The following is a 25,030-nucleotide window of genomic DNA, read 5'->3' as shown; positions in this document are numbered from 1 at the left end:
TTTATAGCGATGAAAGGGTCAATCCATCAGGGTGAAGTAACAGTTATAAACATACGTGGCTAATAATGGAACACCCCAACATGACAGAAATGAAGGGAGAAATAGACAAGTCAGCCATATTGGTTGGAGACTTCAATACTGCCATGTTCAATAATGGGTAGAATAACTAGACAGAACATCAATAAGGAACCAAAGACTTGAAGCATGCTATAAAACAACTGATCCTACAGACATCTATAGAATACACCTCCGAACAAACAACAAAATTTATGTTTTTCAAGTGCTGATGGAACATTCTCTAGGATAGATTATGTTAGGCTATAAAACAAATCTCAACGCATTTAAAAGGGTAGAAATAATACAAAATATTTTCTCCAACTATAGTGGTGGAATGAAATTAAAAATCAATAGCATGAGGAAGACTGGGAAACTTGCAAATAAGTGGAATTAACACAGCACTTGTAATTAATGGGTCAAAGAAGGAATCAAGGAAAATCAGGAAATACTTTGAGATGAATGAAAATAAAGGCACAACATAACAGAGCTTAAGAGATTCAGCTAAAACCCTCCTTATAGAGGGAAATTTATAGCTGTCTATGCCTATGTTAAGAAAGAGTTCAAATAAATAACCTAACCTTCCATTTCAAGACATTGGAAAAAGAAGAGCAAACCAATCCTAAAGCAAGTAGAAAGAAGGGAATAATAAAGATCAGAGCTGGAATTAATGGAACAGAATAGAAAAATAATAAAGAAAACTAACAAAACCAAAAGCTGATTCTTTGAAAAGATCAACAAAACTGACAAACTTTTAGCAAAACTGACCAAGAAAAAAAGACTTAAGTTACTAGAATGATGGGACATTACAGAAATAAAAGTATAAGAGAATGCAGTGAACAACTATATAACAAACAACCTAGGTGAAATGGGTAAATTCTTAGACACAAACTACTGAAACTGACTCAAGAGGAAATAGACAATCTGAAAAGACTTCATAACAAGTGAAGCTGAGGTGGTAATTTAAAAAAAAAGAAAAATACAAAGAAAAACCAAGACCCAGTCAACTTTACTCACTGCTGAATTCTACCAAACATGAAGAATTTATAACAATTCTTCACAAACTCTTCCAAAAAGTAGAAGATGGGGGAATACTTCCAATTTATTTTATGAAGCCATTACAAAAAACAGACATCACAAGAAAAGACTACACACCAAATATCTCTCATGAATGTGAATGCATAGATCTTTAAGAAATTGTTAGCAAACTGAATTCAGCAGCATAAGAATTCACATGACCAAGTAAGATTTATCCCTGGGGTGCAAGATTGGTTCAACATCTGGAAATCAATGTAATCCATCATATTGATATATTAAAGACAGAAATTACACGATATTTCAATAAACAGGAAAAGCATTTGACAAAATCCAACAGCCTTTTATGATGAAAACACTCAACAAACAGGAATAGAAAGGAACTTCTTCAACTTGATAAAGGGCATCTATGAAAAACCCACAGCTAACATCATACTTAATGGTGAAAGACTGAATGTTCTCTCTTGAATATCAGGAAAAAGGTAAGGATGTTCTGCTCTTACTATTACTCAACAATGTAGTGGAGGTACTAGCCAGGGCAATTAGGGAAGAAAAAAAAAGGTAAAAGTCATCCAAGTTGGAAAGGAAGAAGTACGCTATCTTTATTCACAGACAACATGATCTTATGTTTAGAAAATCCTAAGGAATCCACTAAAAAATATTAGAACTAATAACAAGTTTGGCAAGGTTGCAGGATACAAGATTAGTATACAAAAATCAATTGTATTTCTACACACTTGTAGAGAATAATCTGAAAATGAGATTTAAAACAATTTTATTCACAGCATTAAAGAGAATAAAAATATTTAGGAATAATTTAACACAAGAAGTGCAAAACTTACACTGAAAATTACAGAACACGCTTCCAGCCAAGATGGTGAAATAGTCCCCAGCATCACTCTCCCACAAATCAACCAATTTACAACTATAAAAAAGCAACAACAGCCAAGCTGGGGCCACTAGAGCTCAGGGGAAGAGGAGGAGAGACCTACAGAGTGCATGAAGGCCAGAGAAGCCACAATGAGAGAAAGAAAAAACCACTCTGACCATTTCATGCTGTGGTTGCTTTAAGGCTGGAGCTGCTAAGCGCACTGAGCAGGAGCTCGGACTAGCTGCAGCTGTGCCCTTCGGATGAAGTTGCTTGGAAATGGCAGGAGAGAAGAGGGCCTTGGTGGTCCCCAGGCCAGCAAGACCACTAATAGGGTTCCTGTGGACCCACATAGGGGCAAGGAGCCACAACAACTGAAAAAAAAGGAGCCACTCAGAGGCTGGTGAGTCATCGCAAGGGACTGCTGAGTGGCGCGTCCCATGGGAAGTGTTTGCAGTGTGGGTGGTGGGGGAGGTGGGTCCACTAGGGGAACAATGGAGCACAGCAAAGACAGCTGACTGGCACCCCAATCAGCAAAGTGCCGTTCTGAGGAGACTGGTTAGGAGTATAGAATTGCATGGGGTGCAATTTGATGAAAAGACTCAGGCCCATATCAAAGTTACTACACAGCTCAGGTGCACCAGGTCTCTGGAGAGCTGGAAGTACCTATAAAGTCAACTACTAAAACCTGAGCTGCACAAAAGCCTTCCTAGGGAATCAGCAGCAAAGCAGCAATTTAGTTAAATCACACAGCTCAAGTACTGGTCCCCACAGGAAGTTCCCCAATTTTAGAAGTAAGCAAAGAACAAAAAATTACTTCTGGCCCAGGCATACTGCTAGCACCTTGGAGCCCACCTGGGGATGTGAGGTATGGAGCCATGGACCGGACCTCCACCCCTTCCCACAACCAGGCACACTGACAGTGCCTCGGGGCCTGCCTAGGGACCTGAGGCCTAGAGCCAGGGACTGGATCCCTCCTCCCACAACCAGGCACACTGCCAGTGCCTCAGGGCCCACCCAGGGACTTGAGGCATATATCTGGGGACTGGAACCCCCTCCCATAACCTGGCACACCACCAGCATCTCAGGGCCTGCCCAGGTTCCTGAGGTATGGATCCGGGGACTGGAACCCTCTCCAACAACCAAGCACACGGCCAGCACCTTGGGGCCCACGTGGGACCTGAGATATGGAGCCAGGGACTAGACCACCTCCACTGCTAGGCACACTGCCAGCACCAAGGAGCATGCCAAAAGCATCACCTCCATGTGGGTGGCTCACCACAGCCCCACAATAACCATGGCTGCCATGAAAGTGGCTGGATGCCACAACCACCATGCAGATGGTCCACTAGCCCCTGGAGTACATTGACACGAGGAGAGTCACCAGCAGAGACCAAAGGAAAGAAGAGGACGTCTCCACAAAGCTCATTCCAGAGTGACAGAAGAAGCATCTGCTCTATGATAAGATTGGGGGAGAGATTGGACAGATAATCTAGGCAGAAAATCAATAGAGTAACCATTACTCTTTTCAGAAGGAGAGAAGAAACCTAGGGTAAACAGAGGGGGGAGGGAGAGGAGGATGGGGAGAGATTGGACAAGGGGCATAAAGAATAAGTATGGTTAGTAGCAATATATATGCTAGTAATATTGAGTTGATCAACATGTCAACATTGATACCCCAAAATAAGCATAATCAATTATGATTCAATAAAAACTTAAAAAAAAAACCTACAGAACATTGTTGAAAGAAATTAAGATATAAATATTTGGTAAAATTCCTTGTGTTCATGGATCAGAAGACTTAACATTGTTTAAAATGGCGATACTCCTCAAATCTATGTATCTATGGATGCAGTACAATCCCTATCAAAATCCCAGCTGACTATAGAAGTTAGCAAGGTGATTCTAAAGTTCATATAGAATTAATGGCAAGGGACCCAGAACAGCTAAAACAATCTTTAAAAAGAGGAATAAAGTAAAAGGATTCAGAGTTTCAAAACTTACTACAAAGCAACAATAAAAGACACAAAGACAGAAATAGATGAATGGAATAGAACTGAGAGTTCAGAAATACCCACTGAGGATGACTAAATATCTCAGAATGGCAGAAAGTAATTGCAAATCATGTATCTGATAAGGGACTTGTATCCAGAATATATAAAGAACTCTTAAAACTCAATAATTATATGTCAAATAAATGGCCAAAGGATCTGAATAGATGTTTCTCCAAGGAAGGTATACAAATGGCACATGAAAACATACTTAGCATCATTAGTCATCTGGGAAATGAAATTAAAACCACGATGAGATACCACTTCACACCTGCCAGGATAGCTAGAATAAAAAAGTCAGATAATACAAGTGTGAGCAAGGATGTGGAGATAGAACCCTCATACACTGCTGGTGGGAAAGTAAAATAATGGTAAAGATACTTTGGAAAATTAGTCTGGCAATTGCTCAAACTGTTGAACTGGAATTAACATGTGATCCAGCAGTTCCAGTCCTAGTATATACCCAAGAGAAATGAAAACATATGTCCATGCAAAAACTTGTACAGAAATGCTCATAGCAGCATTATTCATAGTAGCCAAAAAGTGGAAATAACCCAAATGTCCATCAAAAACTAATGTATAAATAAAATGTGGCATATTTATACAGTGGAATATTATTCAGATTTAAAAAGGAATGAAACACTGACATAAACTACAACATGAATCAACCTTGAAAACATTGTTCTAAGTGAAAGAAGCTAGTCAAGAAAAAAGCATGTATCATATGATTTCAGTCCGTATGAAACATCCAGAAGAAGGAAATCCATAGAGACAGAAAGTATGGTGGTTGCTTCCAGCTGGGGACTGATAGATTGGTGGGGGTTGATAGCTAAAGGGTCTGGGGTTTCTTTTAAAGGTGATGGAAATGTTCTAAAACTGTGGCAATGATTGTATATATTTGTGAATGTACTAAAAATCATTGAATTGTATACTTTAAGTGGGTGAATTGTATGTGAAATATCTCAATAAGCCTGTTTGGGGAAAAAACCCTCAATCAATATGAGAACAGAAGTACTGAGCAAAAATGGCATATGAATTAGAAGGGGGAGCTCAAAATGAAAGCATTTTAAGGGTCTTGAATTGTTTGACAGTAGGGTCAAGATATTAGTCATTGTGAGACATTAAGGTAAATATGCACATTAAAACTAATGTAGTGTGTAATATACGTGAAAGGGAAAGGGAGAAAATCCAGAGGAAGGTAAGGAAGGAAGGGCGGAGAGGGGAGGGGTGGGTGGTGCGGGGACACTGCAAAAATCAGGATGAATAGAAAGCACAAAATAATATGACAGAAATAAATCCAGATATTAATGAACAGTAAATGTAAATAGATCAAACTGACTAAGAAAAAGCAACTTAGTAAAACTACATTTAAAAATCCATACATCACTTGTACTGTTTTACAAGGGATATACTTGAAACAGTTACAGTGTACAGAAAGGCCAAAGGAACCGTTTTCCAAAAACATACTAGGCAAAAACTAACAAATTCACCTCATAATGATAAAAGGGTCATTTTGCCAAGAATACATAACAATAGAAAGCTTATGATCACCTATAACATAAAACCGAAATGTAAAGCAAGGATTGATAGAAGTAGAAGAAATGGAAAATCCACCATTTTAGTAGGAGATAAATATGTCAAACAGACAAAATAGTAGGAGTATAGAACAACTGAACAATGTAATTATTAAGTTCAATGAAAATTTATAGAACACTGCATCCAATAACTGGAAAGTATACATTTCCTTTGGGTGGGTAAAACTAATGTATGGCTATAAGAAATTAGATTGTTGCTTCTGGTGGTGGTGGTACATTTACTCCTGAAAAACGTGATAACATTTGGGGTGATGGGTTTTATGAGTGGGGTGGTTATGAAGATGTATACATTTGTCAAAACATCTAACTATGCACTTTAAATGAATGCATTTTTAAAATGTAAGTTATATCTCAACAGCATTGATTTTTAAAGAATATTTTGGTCCCCTAACATGGTTCGCTACAGAGGTCTAGGAACTATAACCAAGTTAGTACCAATTTCTAGCTCATGATGTGGTGTCGAAATACTATTCCCACCAAAACCAATCAGGGATTTTCAGAGAAATGACTGATTCATATTGTGGGCAAGAAATGTATAAGATGAGCCTGGAATATCTTGTCATACAGGAGAATAAAAAAAGCTAATGACTACTATTGTCATATCATAAGGACTCAGGAGCCAACGTGAAAAGCTTTGCAGTGGTGAAAAATGGTACGATTTGAGTTTCAGAAAGGACAATAATTGCAATTGATTGAAACCCATAAAATACATTCACAAGTTCATAACAATATAAAATGTGATCACCTTTTGAAGATGATGGGAACCAATTCATTACCTTGAAAATTGGTAAATATGTGGAAAAAATCAAATATTTATACGTCTTTCTTCTATGAACCGTATCACTGAGTTACCAAGTAGTATATGAAGGAAGCATCTCTTTACAAATTATTCCAGCCAATGAATGAAGATGAAGTTATAGAATTATAATATCATTTTTCAACTCTCAGTAAATTAATGGATCTATGCAATGAGCAATCATGGGTGGAGGGGAGGGGGAAGGCATTATGTGCTTCCTGATGAAAGAACACAAACTGATAATCTTATAAAAGTAATCGAGCCATTTGATGAAGCCTCTGCGTCCCACTGCCAATTTGTAGAAATTGCAGAAGGCAGAGGAACATGTCAAACTGCACCATTATTATGCAGTCAGCAAAATTCAGATTGTGTGGGGCCAGCCCGGTGGCGCACTGGATAGTGCGCCGCTTGGGAAGCGCGGCGGCGCTCCCGTCCGAGGGTTCGGATCCCATATACAGACCAGTTCCCGCTCACTGGCTGAGCGAGGCGCGGGAGCAACACCGAGGCTTGCGATCCCGTTGCCGGTCCCCGGTCCGGTACGGGGGCAACACTGAGGGTTGCGATCCATTGCCGGACACGGAAAAAAGACAAAATGACAAAAAAAAAAAAAATTCAGATTATATGAAGCTCTACATGTCAAATGCCCTGTGTTCTTCAGCAGATATATTGCGAGGAAAAGAAAGTGATGGAGAGGGGAAACCTGTGCATTGAAAGAGGCTTAAGAGACAAGCCAATTTTTTTTAAAGGCTAACTTACTGTGTTTCAGGAGATACTCTTGGATTATAAGATCTTAAAGAAACATAAAGACATGATTAATATAAGTCAGGATGGTGGTTACTTTTGGAGGGAGGGAGTGAGGGAACATAGTATATGGTAGGACTTTTGGAGTGGCTAGCAGAGTTCTATTTTCTGATCTGGTTGGTGGTTACAAGGATGTTAACCTTTTCAAAATTTACTAAACTGTACATTTGAATGATTATATATGTGTTTTATTTTTCAATCGAAAGGTTTAAACGAATTTTAGAAATAGATATTATGGTCAACTTTATGCCAATTTGAAAATTTAGATGAAATTAATAAATTCCTAGAAAAATTAAAACTGATGCAAATTTTTACAACTTTTAAAGGAATTGGATCTATAATTAACAGTCCACCAAAGAAAACTTCAGTGATAAGTGGCTTTATAAACTAATCCTACTAATCATACTTATTTTACCCAATTCCTTCCTAAGAATAGTAAAAGAGGGAATATTCACCAACTCATTTTCTTTTCTTTTTTTTTTTTTCCTTTTTGTCTTTTTTACTGGCCGGTAACGGGATCGCAACCGTACCGGGGACCGGCAACTGGATCGCAACCCTCAGTGTTGCACCCGCGCCATGCTCAGCCAGTGAGCAGGAACCGGTCACCACATGGGATCCGAACCCTCGGCGGGAGTGCCGCCGCACTCCCAAGCGGCGCACTCTCCAGTGCGCCACCGGGCCAGCCCTCGCCAACTCATTTTCTATTCACTTTTTTCCCCCCAAGACAGGAAGACCCAGCTGAAGGGGTGTGTTAAATTTGTCATTCTTTGCTGTCCATATACTCATGGGCCTTTCATACGGTCTTCATTTTCCAGACCTCATCCTTCAGTGCCTCATTACAGTTCTGTTTCCATTCCTCTACTTGCATAAGCACAACCTTTCTGCAATATTCCTTTGCTCTCAAGTCAGACCAGAGTGCATATGTCAATACATGAGTATTTGCATGCTAATTTGTACAAGTGGTCAGCTAACTACTGAGTCTCAGTCCTCCTTCAGGATACCCATTTTGAGTGGAGATGTACAAACAAACCGGAGTTCAAAAGCTACACATCATAACTGGAAGGCTGTTTCCTCTTCAATCCACCTAATAAACTGCTACCTGCATTTAAGTAAACAGCAGTCTTGTCTTGAAGACAAATTTCTGCCTCTTGGCATCTTCCATGCTCCTGGGCCTCTCTCTGGCTATCTCTAATCTCTTCAGCCTATTCACTGAACTCCTCTTCAAGTGGCCCACATCAAGAGGATTTCATGGTCTTAAGCCATTTCCTGAAGGGACATTTCAGCTGATCAGGAGGCCAGAAAATATTCAGAGATGTACTTGAAACTTAAAGGGCAATAAGGGCAAAGTAAGTGAGAGGGGGAATTTGGCAGGGTGAAGGTAATAGCTGGGGCTTTGTGTGGGCAGGCAAGAGGAGAGGGTCCTTTGAAACCAGGCTGTGATATACTTTAGGAGAGATGCCTCGCTCTTGGGGTTTGGCCAAGCTTATGATGCTACTGAAGGTTATAGTAGAATCTGGTTGGTCAATCAATAATAGAACTGTACTTAGGGAACTGCTATTACTACTTCTCTCGGAATTATAAAGGGGACCTGAGCTTGGGGCAGCCTGAATGATTTCAGAGAGATGCAATATCCCATAGAAAGTGAGGGTGAATGTTTAGTTTTTGCATGACAGACACTTTCCTGGGTTTGAGGCTGCAACAGTAGCCAGCCCATATGCTGAAGTGAGGGTAGTAGGAGGACGCCTGCTGCTGCTTGGATATTGAAAGTTTCTGTTCCACTTGGAGTGGTTGCTGAATCTAAAAGGCAATACCCTCCTCTTCATTCTCTTCCAAATCTGAGAGGTGAAAGATAGCATCCTTGAGCAATTGGGTAAAGCCTTTAGTGGTAATATGTGGATGTGGGTCAAGAATGGTTGTCAGGTTTGGTTAAACAAGCTCTTGCCAATGGTGCAGAGTTGGTTATCTTTCAAGGGGCTTGACAATTTGGAATTTTTCTGGCATAAAACCTTGAAGAGACTGGCACTACTGAAGTCTGTGATCCCTGATTTGTTGGTACAGAGAAAGGCAAGGCTCCCTTGGTGGTGCCACAGTAACTAATCCCTTCTTTCTGGCCATCCAGAACCTGCATTTTCTGCTCCCATTCTTCAGCAAGACCAAGGCAGCAGAACTGACTCTAAGAAGGACAATGTAGATGATGTTTTAAAGATACTTAGCCATGGTGAGGAAGACAGAGAAGAAGGAAGTATGGATAGGGGATGGTTTGTTTTTTACTGAGGTAGTTGAGCAAGTTCAAAGACGATATGAGGGACCGAACAGAGGAGAACTTCGATACTGAAGGAGCTAGATAATCAATAGAGTAAGTGTCCTGGGGTGGGGTTGGAGGGCAGGGGAGGAAGGTGGGGGATGAGATCCAAAACATGATGGTGGGATTTCCTCCTTACTTCCACTTTCTATTTTGGATGAAGAAAGCTTCCCTTAAGCAAACAGAATTAAAGGGAAACCAAGGACTGTCTTGTGCCTCTTAATATTTCTCTATAATGCCTGATCACTCTGATTTGAATCTATAATTCAAGTTGGCTTTTGTGCCTTCATGCAAACTGACCTGTGTGGCAGGAAGGTCTCACCTCCTCCATATCATTGTGGGAAGCTCAATTCGAATGCTGCTGCCTTCACCAAGCCTTCCCTGTTACAGCCTCCTCTCAGTTCCAGCGTCTCTCGCCCTCCCTCCGACCCTGAAGCAGGCCACTCTGTCCCTTTACTGTGGTACTGTCTGCCCAGAGTGCAAGGACTTGCCTGCTCTCCCAGACGGAGCTCCCCCCCTGCAGGGCAGAGCAGTCCTCCTCGCTTATCATCCCACTGAGGGCCTGGTGCTCAGTAGGTACTTAATGAATGCTTCCCAATTCAAATGAAAAGAAATCTCATTCAATTCAGTTGTTGATTTCTCATTGAAATTTTATCATTAATTGTGGGAGGTAACCCCTACTTCTTAGGCTCAGTCCTCTCCTCTAGGTGTCTCACAAAGAGGCTGTGGGAAGGAGAAAAGGGGATTTGATAGCTCAGCCTTCCCCCTCTCCCCTTGGCCATTCAGCAGAACTGTCTGCCCACCTATGCCAGCCTCTCATCTCCCATCTGCTCTTCCCTGAGCACACTGCTGTTTGCTGCTGCTGCTGGACTCTTTCTCCCATCGCCTCTGGCTCCCCCCTCCCCTGCCACCTCTTAGCCTCTCCCTGGGAAGCTGGTTGCCCTGACTTCCTTTGTACCTCTTCTCCTCCTGCTGCCAGTTTTGGCTTAACTCCTTAGCCCCCAGACTCATTTCTCCTGAAAGCAGTCTGTGGCTCGGTCTGCTGTTGAGCAGTCAAAAGGATAGAAATAGGGAGCCCTGCCTTCCACCATATATGCCACCCCCAAGTTAGGCAGTTGGTCTCCCTGCTGTGGTCAAAGAGGGTGAGGCCTGAGGGTTTTACACCAAGATAGGTCTCCTTTGGTGGTGTGCAAGCTCCCAGGTCAGCGATGGACAGGATCTTATTGCTCAACAGAATCTCAGGTATCATCGAGTCCAGAGGCAGATGGGAAAATAGAAGCCATGGAGGAGAGGCAAATTGACCATGGTGACCCTGCTGGTTATTACAGAGTAGGACTGCACCCAGCAAACATTTACTGAGCATCACTATGTGCTCAGTACTAGCACAGTCAGGTCTGTTCCCACCTCAAGAAGCTCATGCTCTTGTTTGCACTCCGAACCCAGTGCTCTTCCCAATTACAGCTCCAAACATGGAATTAATTTTGGGTCATTGTCATAAGCAGAAATGACTCTAGTTTACCTTACCCCATGCATGGCAAGGGCTTAAATGTCCTCACATCTTTATCCAGCCAATCTGTCACGTTTTTTCTAACCCCAGCATTACAACAGCAGGGTTCACACAGCCATTCTTGTTGCTTGTGGGGTGAGATTGTCCTGGGAGTGCTGGGGGAGTCACCTGGGTTTTACACCATGGTGGGCAGGAGGCCCCAGATGCCTAGTCTCTGAAGCCTACCTGCCTCTGACATGTTAAGAGCTGTCAGCCTGATTTTGACCTAGTTTCTCTGACTTCACAGTCCCAAGGGAGCCCCTTTCTGCATAGGAGTAGCCTGTGAGCAGCCACAGCCTTGTCAACATTGCAAACCTACACCCCCCACTTCTGTGACTCTATGTGTGGGGGTCTCCACCATTAGAATCTTTCCACGGAGTCACATATTGTTATTGTCTTTTATTAAATTCCCAAGGCCTCTACAAGGGTAACAATAACATATCTTTTTTTTTTTTTTTTGGTGGCTGGCCAGTAGGGGATCCGAATTCTTGACCAACCAGTGCACAATAGCCAATATTCATTCAGTGTTTACTCTGTGTTATTTTAAGCACATTTTTTAACTTCCTTAAACTTTTTTTTTTTTACTGTTTTAAGTACTTTTAACGTAGCAACTCTTTCAATCTTCTCTGATGATTATGAAGTAGGTTATCATTATAAGACCCATTTTATACATGAAGGAACTGAGTTTCAGAGCAGTTAAATAATTTGCTCAAGGTCCCGGTTGCTAGTAAGTGGCAGACCTTAGATTTAAATTTAGTTATCCTGGCTTCAAGTCTATGCACTTAACCACTGTGACCCCTGCCTCTCAGCACATTAAGTCACTATTGCTTGGAATGAATTCATTTCTCTGGGGCCAATCCTCCATGGCAACTTAAGAACACATGTTGGGGTGGGAGTGTCTACAATAATCGTGCGTATGTGGGGGGCAGAGGGGTGATCCAACTTGTTCTTCAGTTCCTGCTTCCTCTGGGCCTGACATGAGTAGGGACAGTATCTACCACATTAGGGAGCCTGTGCCTGAGGCCCGCCAGAGCTGACAGCCTGTGGGTGGGGTATACGCCCAGGAGCTCGTGGATGGCTCGTGTGGGCAGTGCTGGATTCCTCCCTATCTTCTGCTACTTTGCTCTGGACACTGAAAAAAGCTGCCTCCCCAGCCTGGCCAGTCACTGAGCCAAGAGACCAGCACAGGTAGGCAGAGAGTGGGAGAATGGAGAGCTGGGCACAAAGGCCACCACACCCTCAGTGCCCTCCACCCCACCTGGCTCCACACCTTTTGGCCCTATGGGAGGGAGAAGAGAACAAGCTGTCTGGAGGAGGCTGGGAAAAGCCCTGGAAGCACTGACTGGCCTCAGGAAGCTCCGGTGCCCCCGGGGGCCCTGGGGTGATGCCTCCTCTACCTACCAAAGCCCTCTAGAGGGAGGCAGGGGAAGGGCAGGCATCTGAAAAGGAGCACCAAATGATACGGTGAGCCAGGGTGCTGGGCAGTGAAGGACACTGCAGGGGGTTCTGATGAAGCAAAGTCACAGGGACAATCCCAAATCACCACCAGCAGCGAGATCACTGCCCGGGAGCTCCCTCCCCATTTGTCTGGGTTCAGGGAGGCTCGGGTATTAAAATCCCTGGTTCCACTAGAGACCGAGGCAGGACAAAAGGGGAAAGGAAGTGTTTGCCTGGGGGTGGGAGAGGCTAGCCAACAAGGAGTGTCTCTAAGTGGTGGGCTAGGAGAGAGTCGACAGTTGTCCCTCGGTGTCCACAGTAAGAGAGGTTTACCTGAGAACATGGCCACCAAGCCAAGGACTTTTCCCAGCCTTTCTTGCCTGACAGCAAGTCCAGCCAAGAGAATGTGAGCTGAAATAATATGTCCTAGTTCCCAGTCTTGCATTTAAAATTTGGATGGTGTGCTCCCCTGCTCCTTCTCCCCTGCCTGCTGTCTGGGGCTGTGGAGAGGACTGCGTTAGCCACAATTTGGACCTGTAGATGAAAGACACATGCTGAGGATGGTAGAGACACACACCAGCCCTAGATCACCTGTTTACCTCTGAGAGAGAAGAAACTTCTCCTTTGTTTAAGTCCTTATGGTTTTAGATCTTGTGGCTTTAGACTCAGCTGATGGACTTAGGCTGCTGGGAGGCACAACTCAAGGACACCCAGTGCCTGAACTGGGACCCAGCCTGCAAAGATAGGCTGGGGCATTGGATGCTCCTTGCTGGTCATGAGAAAGTAACAATCTGCCTGAAATAACAAGATGGATAAAGTGAGCTGCAAAGTTAAAGGAAATTCTCCCAAGGACACGCTGCAGCTGTCCCAGTAAAATGTCATAACTCCCTTCTTTGAGTGACTACTGTTTTTCCACTCACTGAGAAACTTTGTTCTCTAAAATCAGACTATCAGAAATTTTGCTGTTTGAAGTTGTATCAGTAGGAATGAAACATCTCCTTACTGCTTTGAGGATCTAAGTAACTTTGACACAGAGAAGCAGCCTTGATTTATGGCCCATGTGCAGAGCTTCAGATAAAAGTTTTCTGGGTTCAGCATTCTAGACCTATTCTAACTTTGGAGATTCCAAGGACAGAGGACCTTGGGTTCATTTTACAGCCTAGATCTGACATTGACCCATTCACACACAGCTTTGCGTTGCTGTGAGCCTACTAAGACAATAATTTAAATGTCACCTGAAGTCCACCCTTCCCCAACATTCTATCAGTCTTCTGTATTTGGTGAGATGCCTCATGGTTCCCCTGGTGTGTGGCTCCCTCATTTCAACAGGTCAATAAACTGGGCTTTGTCAGGTTACCCCAAGTTTGTCCCTGGTGTTCTGAGGCCAGTTGGTCTAAGATGGCATTTGAATTTGGGAATATGAAGAAAATCAAGTAGCACAGGACTGCAGCTGAAGGTTCATGCTGAGGGGAGGCTGAGAAGTGAGTTAGGGCTTTGGGGGTCTTGGCAGGCTGCAGTTATGAGGAAACAGAAACTATGAAGAGGCAGGATAGAGAAGAGAGAAATAAAGGAGGTCCAGAGGGGGCTCCTGATATTCTTCCTGGGTCCCTCCATTCTCCCTGCAATGGTTCTTATGTAGCACTACGCATAATTTCTCTGGGCACCATTTAGCCCATAACTCATACTTGAACTCTCAAACATTTTCCTTTCTGGTGACATACCCTCAGAAATGTGATCTAGTAGTTACGAGTGCGGGCTCAGAGCCAGATGGCTGGGGTTGAATCCCAGCTCTGTGGCCTCGGACAAACTCTGCCTCAGTCTCCTCATCTGTAAAATAGAAACGATATGACTAACACATGCCTCACAGGGTCCTTACGTGGATTTAATGAGTAATAACAGTGGCAGCACGTAGGAATCAGTAAATGGTTGGTACCATTATTAGATAAATTGCATTCAGTAGGGCTGTCCCTAAAGCTACTTTTTTTTTTTCAAATAAGGCACATATTGTAATAACCTGGGGTTTAGGGGAAACACCATACAGTTTTGTGTGTGGATGAGCATTTTGCTCCCTTGTGTAGGTAGGTCCTGCCTGCCCTGGGGCTGTGGCCACCCTCTGGTCTGTCCTGAGCCTGGTGCAGCCAGTCCGCCCCAGATGGTTCACCCAGGCGCATTGAGCAAGGGTGGTACTGAGGGTCCCCCTGCCAGATGGCCTGGGAGAGGAGGAGCTGGGCAGCTTCCTTGGGCTCCCTTTCCCTTCCTGAAAGTGAAGGCTCCTGGCATTGCATGAGGAAGTGGTTCAAAGGCTCCTGGCTATGTAACCTCAGACTTGGGCAATCACACAAGTCTTGGATTCTTTTTGTGTGAGGAACACAATGGGTGCAGTCTTACCTAGTTCACAGGGAGATCCTGAGCATAGAGAGAGAAAAATACATGAAAACTCTTTGAGAAACTAGAAATTAAAAGTTGGGCATGGTGTGACTTCTGTTGTGGCCTTTCAGCCCTGCTGGGTTCCCAGGCCGCTGGGGCTCCCAGGAGAGGTCAGGCGGTGACACCTGGGCTCTGATGTGGGACTCTGGGGCTGCATGAGTCCCTAGACCATTGACTCCTGAGAACTGGGAGGGTTTGGCCTTGCTCACAATAAGCTTCCTGGAGCTTGTGGAACGAACCTGGGGGCTAATGTGCCTGCCCCACAGAGGAACCCTCCCACCACCAGTGGGAGCGGTGAGGCTGGAGATTGCTGCAGCAAGTGAGCACCTGGCTGTGACAGGATGGTTGGCCCTGGGGGCTGAGAGCAGGAACTGCTCCTGTGGCCCGCAGCAGCTCAGGAATGGCAGCCATGCAAATCCCTCGCCAGGCTCCCTGTGCTCAGCCTGTCTTGGCTCAGTCTGTTGGGACACTTGGTGCCCAGCCCACGAGATGGGCCTCCCCCTCAGCTCAGTCAGGCATAGCCTGAGGGCCCCAGAACTTTTCCCTCAGGTACCCCTGGGAGTTTTGCCTAGGACCTAGAGTGCCTGGGGACTGGCCGTGTCAGGCAACCCATCCTCCGACCTGGCCGTCTGCTACTGCCAGGCTCTGATCCTCCTCCTCAAAGTCTACCTTCATCCTGAGTCTTCAAGAGAGACACATGTCAGCTACAGGCACAGGGGAACCATCTATGGAGGAGGAAGAGGACCAAAGCGACTTTGACAGAGTACTCAGGAAGCTGTGAGGGAAAACATTTGAGATGGTGTGGGAAGAAAGGTGCTATGTAAATGCAGCGCATTAGAGGAAAAAAAATAAATGAGCAATTTTTTTTTGAAAGCTACCTAATTTAATTCTTTGAACCATACCCTCATGTACCAGTAAAATGCAAATAGCGTTGGAACTTGTAATATGTACTCTTTCCTTTCATTGTGAGTCTATTGTTAGATAAGGCTTCCTAGAAACTCCATTGTCTTCTCTATTCCTAAAGACCATTTTCGTAATTAATCTGATTACAATGGATTCATTTATATTATTTTGAAGTCCTCAGATGCAGCATCTGTGGAGAAGTAGAACAAAGGAAGCCAGGAGCTCCGCCACAGTAATTGAGGACCTGGTCAGATGTGAGGTTAATGTAATGGAACTTATGTGGCAGAAAAGGGTGGCAGCATCTTGAATGTATGCACAGGGCCTTGAGGTTGGAGTGGCTGCCTGCAGCTCCTGCTGCATTGAGATTCCCTAATACGGGGTCTGACCATTCAGATATTTTGTCCTCTTAAGTAATCCTCAGACCACACCACTCTGTTTTTAAGCTTGGAAAATATGGCTCCTGAGAAGGGGTTTGGAGACCAGCGTGGGGCGAGAGATGGGACAGAGCTCAGAGCTGGTTTGGGTACAAAGCTGGGTACTCAGGGTTGACTAATAATACCTGGAAACACTCACACTCAACCCCAACACAACACACTGTGCTTTCTCCTTCCTGGTGGCCCTTTTGCTTTCTGAACAATCACAGTCCAGAAACATTACAGCTGCCCGGGATCTCAGAAATTATGGTCAGTCCACCTCCTCAGGAGCCACACCTAGGCGCTGATGTCTTGCTCAGGGTCACGCAAGTGGTGGCAGCTTGTCACATGCTGCCTCATTCCACACTCTCTTACCCCAGCTGCTGTGGGAAACTGGTGCTCATCCATGTGTGAACGTGTGAGTGACTGATACCCTTTAACAAGGGAGGTGTCAAAGAAAGGAAGTGCTGATATTGGCCTGTTAAGCATCAGCAAATCAGTAAGCAAAGAATTTGGGGAGGCAAAGAAGCTGGGGGATTGGAGGTGGACAGCCCAAGTTCAAGTGCTGTTTACTAGCTGTGTGAACTGTTCCAACAACGGTAATAATGACCTCTCCAATTCAATTTTTTTCTATTTATTTGGCTTTGTTTTTACTTTTAATAAGCTTTTTATTTTAATTTATCAGTTAACAATGTAGTTGATTTTCGTGTCCTTTTACCAATTCCAAGCTTTTTATTTTAGTATAGTTTTAGATTTATAGAAAAGTTTTTAATTACTTATTTACTTTTGATTATATGTGTTTATGTACTTCAAAGTTGACTATCAGTATTTGTGTTCAGTGTGTGGTGATCAAATCAGTATCATAAGCACATTCATCATTACGAATCGTAATTACTCTTTGTGTCCCTTACCCAGTTACTCCCTAACTCCCTCCTCCTCCCCTTTCCTATCTCTAGTAACTACTGACTTCTCTATTTCTTTTTTTTTTTTTCCTTTTTGTCTTTTTTCGTGACCGGCAACGGGATCGCAACCCTCGGTGCTGCGCCCGCACCTCGCTCAGCCAGTGAGTGGGAACCGGTCTGTATGTGGGATCCGAACCCTCGGTGGGAGGCGGCTGCACTGTAGCAGTGCGCCACCAGGCCGGCCCTGACTTCTCTATTTCTGCTTATTCATCCTTTAAGAGAAAAACAAAAGATTTTGGTGAGGTTCCAGTGACATGTTTCTGAAAGGCACTTTAAAAGCTAGACCAAGGTACGCAAATACAAGATATTATTAATTAAAACTTTGCAAATACCTGGGGGGAGAGGTAATAGTTTAAGCCCTCAGAAGGTAATCACCTGTCAGGAGTAGCCTCGGCAGAATTGTTGTGGGACAGAAGACCCTCAGGATAAGGGACCATTACAAATACCTTATCATTATCATATTTATTATTATCTTTATTGTTATTAACTGTGGGGCTGCCACAGGGGATGTGAGATAGTTTCTATCTAAAAAAAAATCACTGGGCTGCATGTTCAGGTAAACCCTATGGTCTTGAAGCTGGGTGGCTGCTCGCCGCGGTCTTCTGCAGCCTCATTAAAATTCAGGGCTGCTTCGGTGAAGCCTGGTCAGCGTCCTCGTTCTGAGGAGCACTGGCGCCCTCTGGTGGGCACTGCCGAGCGGGACACCGCTGCGCTGCAGAGGCGCGATGGCTGGGAGGCCGCTAGGGGGCGCTGCAGATGGCAGGACGGGTGGAGCCGAGGGATCGTCCCCCAGGAGTTTGGACAGATTTTAGAGACCGGCACTTGGGTTTCTTTCCGCCTGTTGTGTGTGTGTAGCACAGGGCTCGGAAGTTTTATAATACAAGACGATCTCACTGGTTCAGTCCAAATCTTTTAAAACATGCCGTAATCCCTAATTGTCAAGGCACAAGTTTCTCTGTTTCGGGAGTATCAAAAGCATTTGCTAAACAAATTAGACCTATGGTTCTTTTAGTCCATTAATGCCTTGGGAGAAAATTCGGCAGGAGGCGGCGGCAAAGGAAGGGAGCGCGCGCAGGGCGAGCACGTCCACGCCTTCTCCCGGGGCCGGCTCCGCCTCCCTCCCTCCCCAGCGCCCCTCCCCTCCGCCGTCACTCCCTGCGCGTCCGGAGCGGTCCTGGCACCGCGGGGAGGTGGGCGCTGGGGAGAGGTCACGGGGAGGGGCCGCTGGGCATCCCTCGTGCAGGGCGGGTGACTTCGGAGGTGCCGGAGCAGGCAGAGCGCAGGTCCCCACCGCAGGCGGAACCCACCTGGGTAAAGCCGGAGGGAGGGAGGGGGAGGCCCGTCAGTCGTCAGGCCTGGCTGTCTCCCACACAGCGAGACTCCTGGCACTCACAGGGTCCGCCTCGTGATTCGATCACTCGGAGGGAAAGGGTGCGGCCCTTCTTAGACAGCGTTCTGGGGGTCGGCATCCAGGAGTCTGATTCTGGAACAGGGCCTCATCTGGTAACCTGGCCACTGCCTCCAGCCCTTCCTTCCTCAATCCCCTCTCCCTTCCTTTCTCCAAAACCTCCCACAAAGAGCTCTGATCTCCTATTTCTTTGACGACAGGCCTTGATGGCCCCGAAAACCAGAGCTCAAATCTAAGGCATCCAAAAATTGGTTCCACTTTATTGGGGGAAGACAAGACTGGGTCTTTAAACATCTGGGAGTGAGGGAGCCTACCGGAGAGGGCTGAATCCGAAGCCGTCAAGGAAAAGAAAGCATGAGGGCTGGTTTGCAAATTAAACCAGATTGAAATTTACACTAAGCTACGCTACTGAAGAAGAAAAAAAGCTCTCATGTATTGTGTCTACTAGACACCGGACACTAAATTCAATATTTCTTTGTTTTATCAAAACATAATTACTTATGCGTATCTGTAGGGTACAGAGTTGACTATCAATACTTGTGTCCAATACGCAATGATCACATCAGGATAATTAGCATATTCATCATTACAAAATGTAATCATTCTTTGTATCAGTTCATCAATTTCTAGTTACCCTCTCCCCCTTTTCCACCTCTAGTAACCACAGCTGTGTTATCTCCTTTTGTAAATTCAATATTTCTAATCCTGACAACAGTCCCACAAGTTAAGTTTTATTCTACATGAGAAAACTGAGAATCAGAGAGGTTAAATGACTTGCCTAAAGCCACACAGCTATAGCTATCAATTGAAATAGGCAGGTTATTCTGCTATCATAAGTAACCTCCATATTTCAATGGTTCTGTTAAGCCGTGTAATGGTTTATTTCTGATAAACGTTTCATATTCATCACTCTCTTCTGCATTGTCCTTGCTTGGAGGCTCAAACTAATGGAGTTGCCAGCTTCGGGGCATTGCTGGGTCCTGGGTCAGAGGCCAGAGAGCTCTGAGGGTTTTTGCCAGCAACTGTGTGCTCTGGCCCAACTGGGCAGGTGGGCTTGGCTCACAGCCTGGGTGAGTTACACTATCCTTTCAACCTCGAGGGGCTCTAGAGATTCAACTCTCCTAAGTGCTCAGGAGGCAGAGGCCGGTAATGCCGCTGATTGAATACTTGGTGGTTAAAGATTAGGCCAGCATTAAAGACAAAGAACAGAGTATGTGTCTCCCTCCTCCTCCCTACCTGTGGGTCTTACTCAACTTTCTCCTTTCTCCCTTCTGTCCTCCCTTCCCATGTCTCTCCTGTCTCTGCTTCTCTCTATATCATAAAACCGTTCACGATTTTTTCATGGATTAAGCAAGAAATAAATACAAATAAATCCAAGTTCTCAGGGTGTATCCAATTCATTCTAAATATCATAAAATGAAACTGACAATGGCAGAAACTACATTTGATAAAATCTGTCACTTACAAAAATTAACAGAAGAATAAATCTACTTGAACAAGTTTACAAAATTTGATTGAAAAAAAATGCTCACCAAAGAAAATTCCCACTTGCAGGTGCTGTAATTGGTAGGATATACGGAGGAAAAAACTGACAGTGAATCATCTTTAGGATATAGAACTTAAATGGAAAATAATTATTGCCAATGAAAATAATTTCAAGAATATAAAACGAAAAGGAAAAAATTGGGAACTGTTTAACTGCACAGTATGGAAAACGGATTAAGAAATTAAATTGGATTAAAGGAATTCACTCAGAAAAATGTTTGCTCAGTGTCACCTCCATGTCCATGGCATTGACCCTTTATTGGCTTGTAGTCCCTGATGGCATTTGTGAATGTCACTGACCCACTTTGTACCTCAGTTACACGTAGAACAACTCTGATTCCAAATATCGACTTGGGAACACAGTCTCTTTGCGCACAATCTCCTCAGTTTCCACTTGCTTTATTCTCTATCACTCCCCTTTTACAGATCACTTTCTCTCCCTCCCTTAAATGTTTCTGTTCCCAAAGGTTCCATCTCCAGCTTCCTTCTCTCTTTACATGTGAGCAATCTAAAACCATCTCACAGGTTTTACTCCTACTCTTGTGCAGATGACTGCAAAATAGTTGTCCTTAGCTGTAACAGTCATGCTTCTTATCTCCAAACAGCAGCAGCAACAACAAAAGACTGAATAATTTAAGCAGGCAAAGGAATTTATTGGAAACATACTAGGTTTCTTGATAATTGACAAGAAAGCTGAAAAAGTAGGTCTAGAAAATGGGCAGGAGGGAGGAGAAGCAGTGGCCAGAAACCTGCCAGGGTCACACCACACAGGTGGTCTGGTCAGGACCTCCTGTCCCTCAGTGGGCGTAGCTGCTGGCACCGTGGCCACTGCACATGGGTCACACCACTGAGTTGCCTGAGGAAATTCTAACTAGCCTGCTTCTTTGTGTCACTTGCTCGAGCTGCGCCATGGTTGGCCACCGCCCACACTCTGGCCACCACGATGACGATGACGGGAAAGCAAGTATTTGCTCTTAGTGGGAGGAGGGGCCCTTTCTCTCACCATGATTCATGCAGGGAGGGGCAGATTCTACAAACACAGGAAGTGGGTTCAGAGGCAAGGGACTCACAAAGCCTAAAACACTTACCAGCTGGCCCTCTACACACAAATTGTCCTAACCTCCTTTTCAGTAAAAAGGTTGAATGGTCACAGACTTGAAGGTTGACCAGTCACGGCCAGGCTGTGTTATCTTTGGCCTTGCATCTTTTTGCTTCTAGTTGGTTCCAGGTGCAAGTGACGATAGCCAACTATCTTGCCTAACACAGACTGTTAAGCCTGAAAGCTCTGGCCATTTGCTTACTAAATCTTGTGCTCAACTCATGCCTTGTCCCACCCCAATTGAATTTATCTCGAGGTCACTGGTTGTAGGGGAAGTCAATGCCCTTAACCCATTCCTGGCTACTGGGCTGGTTCTTTTGAGAGAGATCTTGGATATGGCTGAGAAAGGTTTAGGGCCACAGCCACAGACTTATTTTCTGCTACAAGACTGTCTCCTAACTTACAAATGCTTAGTTTAGTGACTAGAAGCAGTTAGCTTAGCTTTTTTTGACCCACAAAAACTCCATTCTTGGACTCTCAGGCAACTTAGGTTTCAGGCTGCAGGCAGAGAAAGTAATGTCTTCAGCAGAGTTGTCCTCCCTTCTGCCCATCCTTGCAGACTGGCTGGCTCTCCCCTAGATATTCTGTTTTGTTTTGTTTTTTTTTCCTTAAACATCTCCTCTAGAACCACAGGCTTGGTTCATACCTCCCAATGTATGGTAGCTGACATTTATTTGTTTTTTCTCTTTGGAATAACTTCTAGAAAATGTAGGTGACAATTTGAACAAATGTTTTGCCTTAGCATAACAAGTGTCGCCAGTTTCCCAGCCTGCAGTGATTCTTTCCTGCCACCTGCTAACTCAATATCACACTTTTAGGTACCAACTCCTGGACAACTTAGGATGTAGAGTTTGTTGGATATAAGAGAGACCCCAAATAACAATGATATAGATAGCAGAGAAGAGGTGGGGCCTTTTAGGAGTGACTAGGTCATGGGGGGTCCTCCCTTGTGAATGGGACTAAGGCCCTTATAAAAGAGGCTTCACAGAGGGCTCCTCCTCTTTTGCCCTTCTATCCCTTCCACCATGTGGGGACACAGAGTTTGGACCCTCCAGAAGATGCAGCAACAAGGTGCCATCTTGGAAGCAGAGAGCAGCCCTCACCAGACAACAAATGCACCAGTGCTTGACCTTGGACTTCTCAGCCTTCAGAACTATGGGGAATTAATTTATGTTCTTTATAAATTACCCGGTTTCAGATATTTTGTTATAGCAGCATAGAAATGGACTAAGACAGCCCACCTCCTTTCTTCTTCCATCTCACTGGCCAGAAGCTAGTTATATAACCACACATGGCTGAAAGGAGGCTGGGGATGCTGTTGTGATTAGAGAGAACAAGAGAGTGGATATTGGAGGAGATCTTCAACCTCACCCCAGACTTCATAATCAACTAGTCCCCACCAAGTCAGGTCAAATCAATTAGCTCCCACCAAATCTGGTCAGGCCATTTAGATTACCACTCCGGCCCTCCTGTCTATTATAACTCCAATGATTATCTTGTCTTTGGCAGTTAAGTGTCTGAAATCAGCTTCTTCATTCTGGTATCTTTCCTTCCCCATTAGAATCAGGGACTCCATTTCAACTGCTTCCGATTGCATCATGGTTTATGGAAATCAGTCATGAGATGCTTTTCAGAGATGGTGGGTCTCCTCACCAACCTGGGCCCTCTTCTGGGCCCTCTTGAGGTTAGAATAAGCAGATGTATGGGCAGGTCACACACGATAAATCCTCTACAGCATTTCTATCTCCCTAAGTTTTTGGATTCTTTCCTCCATTATTCCATGGAATTCCACTTCACATGAGCCACTGTTGAGTCCACATTTCAAACTAACAACTGACATAGCAGTTAGGACCCCTCACAGTGGCTGGAGAGAACACACTGACTCCTGATCTCTGGTGAGTGTGCTCCTGATTAAATTCAGGCTGATTTAAACTTATGCACTGTGATGGACACTGTGATGCACCTCCATGTCCCCCTTTAGGAATGGGGATTTACTCCCTTCTGGAAATGTTGCTGGGAGTAGGCTGTCAACCAGAAGCCCACCCTGGGATTGCCTTGGGTGAATAAAACTGCCTTGCCCAAGGTCACACCTCCATTCTGGAGTAGCCACATTTGATGACTGGTAGAAGTTGGGTTATCAAAGCCTGGCCCCTTGACCCCAACTCAGAAGAACTCCAAATGGCCATCCCAGATGCAGAGCTCTCAGTGGGGCTGGTGGAAACCTTTGCTGGCAGTGTGTGTGTAGCTTAACTTCTCCTTCTGCCCAAGGCTGCTCTGTCCCTTCTGTTCCACAGGTGTGGTCCTAAGAGTCCTTCCTAATACAGGTTCTGCATGCTAATGTTCATCTCAGAGTCTGCTTCTCTGAAATTTTTTTGATGGAGATTTAACTTTTTAAGTAATTGCAACCTCTGCTGCCTGTTTCCAGGTCATGTTGGGGTCTGACTCTATTTGTAGATCTATAAGCAATGAGAAATTGAGTGGAAGAAGAAGGCATGAGTAGAATTTACTCCTTCTGCAAGGAAATGTGTGCAGGAAGTTACAGCCTCTTCAAACTAGGCAGGAGCAGCCTCATCAGACAAGAGAGGGCCATGTGTTTCAGCTGGCAAGAGAGACCAAGTGGGGATTTAATGTTCAGAGTTCCTTCTGATCTCCCCAAATATCCTAATTATAACTTTTGGGGTCATAGTCTTTCCTGAAAAATGCTCTAACCTTCACATGACATTCCTGGGAAGTTTGTCAGTTCAGCAGTTGAAATTTGGCAATGCAACTCTGTGCTTGGTTTTCAGCTATCTTAGCCTTAAAAGAGTGTAAATAAGATTTTTTTAAGCACATTATTGGAAAGTCTTTGGGTTGTAAATTTAAGCTTGTCATTTCTTTTTAAAACTGTCCAGTCCTGTTAAAAGAACCATATGACTCATGCTTTTCGTTTTGTTCTTTGCAAGTAGCAATAAGATCTTCAAAATTTGGCCTTCATGAATTCTTTATTCCAGGTGAATATAAGTGATAATTTAACTTAAGGAATTTACCACTGAGAGCCAGGGGCTGCCAAATCCCTTAATATTAACTGGATTTTATTGCCCTGTATTCTGACTAGCTGTATAACCAATCCTCCAGTCAACTCTCCAGTTTCCTTGCACCTCTGTCCTGTTATCAGTGTCTTTACTAGTCAAGGTTATTTAGTGCAAACAACAGAAACTAACTTTGGTTGACTTAATCAGAAAATGAATTGATTTAGGCAGGATATCGTATAGCTCACAGAGTCTGCGGAGGTGGTGGCGGGGCTGGAAAACCAGGTTTAGAAAATAAGCAGGAGCCAGGGAAGGGGGGGGTGGAGGGTGCTATGTTCACCATCAAAAGATGCAGACACCTGCAACACAAGACACTGGGTGTTGCCACTGGAGCCATCTGAATGAAATCCCAACTGTCCCTGCTTTTTTGTTTTACTGACGGAACAAACTACTGAGTAGAATTAACTGATTGTGTACACCTCGGTCATGCGACCCATGACCCCAGCTGTCATGGAGGGTCAGTGCCGGAGACCAGCTCCAGTCGAGTTGGGGGTCCTTGAAAGAGGGATGAGGAGATGGCAAAAATAAAAAACACAGGCAGAGACCTCAGTTCCTCTGAAGCACGTTCTCAGCCTGTGGGCTGTCAGCGCTGTCGCAGCCAGAGCAGCTAAAGCAGCTGAAGCAGCCTTCAGACTGGAAACAGCATTTTTATTTGTTATACAACACGGGGGGGTTAATGTGGGCATTTTAACTACATAAAACTTTAAAATTATTAAACCA

The 25,030-nt window shown here is 44.4% G+C and overlaps 1 pseudogene; it reads right to left on the bottom strand.

The window, feature by feature from the left end:
- Positions 1-8,181: 8,181 nt before the first annotated feature.
- Positions 8,182-15,587, bottom strand: LOC103599533 (annotated as a pseudogene).
- Positions 15,588-25,030: the final 9,443 nt, after the last annotated feature.

This window comes from Galeopterus variegatus, unplaced genomic scaffold (assembly GCF_000696425.1).
Source record: "Galeopterus variegatus unplaced genomic scaffold, G_variegatus-3.0.2 Scaffold2996, whole genome shotgun sequence".
Taxonomy (NCBI): Eukaryota; Metazoa; Chordata; class Mammalia; order Dermoptera; family Cynocephalidae; genus Galeopterus; species Galeopterus variegatus.
The sequence above is the reverse complement of the archived record's forward strand: the minus strand, read 5'-3'. Positions and strand labels throughout refer to the sequence as shown.